Raw genomic sequence first — 1,086 nt, 5'->3', positions numbered from 1 at the left:
AGTAGACTGTTTAAAATAGAAATGTGAGTGACTAAAGTGTGAGTTGTGTTACTGCTGGTTGTATAACGACACAGTACAACGTTATGTTTCTAATATCCCATAGGCAACAGAGTTTAACATTTTAACAGAAGAACCCAGAGCAGAACACAACATATACCCTCACAATCGTACTGGTAAAAATTTTGAAAACACAACATCACCAGAACACCTGCAAATTTTCTCAAACGATTACAACTCCAACACCTCAGATATTGCTATATTGATTATAGCAGCAATAAATTAAGAATCCTTCACGATAATTCCAGCATGAGGAGATGGAACTCACAGAAGGTTTTGATTTATGAAGCATTAGAACAGTTAGTTGTAGTAAACGTGCTGCTACTTTCCAAATCACTATTTATAGTCACAGTCATTCCAGGAATCATTAGTTTAATCATATTGCACTAACTCCTTTGCCAAATAGAATGTATTGCTACATAGTGTCTGTATCTGACGATGATGACAGAACAACAGACATTGTTTAAATTGTTTGTAACGGATAACAGTCCTTACACTGACCTACCGGTAACGGCATTTTGTTCACCTGCAGTTTCCTATGTATCACTCATGTATACTTTTATATTGCTTGCTTCTCTTAATGTCTGCGCCAACATTATATCTAAATATCGAATCTTCTTGTTCTACTAGAACTCACTGCTACAGAATCGTTTTATAATTGCTCCAATTAGCCAGCACAGTCGTTGAAAATTATTAAGTAGCTGATTATGGGACAGGAAGTGTATACCAATGGTTGCATATAGCAAGTCTCAAGACACAGTCGTTTCTTATGACCTATGCATCATGGTTTCGAGTGACAAAATTTATTAGGCTTTTCAGAAATATTTTCTGCGTTGTCCCATGATCTGTAGCATTTCATCCCAGAGAAACTGCACTTAATTTGTGCCTTCCTTGGAAAAAAAAGTGCTCCATTCACTCACAGTATCTGCTGCTGACAACTGTGATGTCCAGTTTGTCCTTATCAATATCTAGAGCACATTAAGAAAACACTCGCTATTACTGTGTGTTTACTGTGCAGAACACTGTGTG

Source organism: Schistocerca cancellata, chromosome 2, assembly GCF_023864275.1.
Source record: "Schistocerca cancellata isolate TAMUIC-IGC-003103 chromosome 2, iqSchCanc2.1, whole genome shotgun sequence".
NCBI lineage: Eukaryota > Metazoa > Arthropoda > Insecta > Orthoptera > Acrididae > Schistocerca > Schistocerca cancellata.
The sequence above is the reverse complement of the archived record's forward strand: the minus strand, read 5'-3'. Positions refer to the sequence as shown.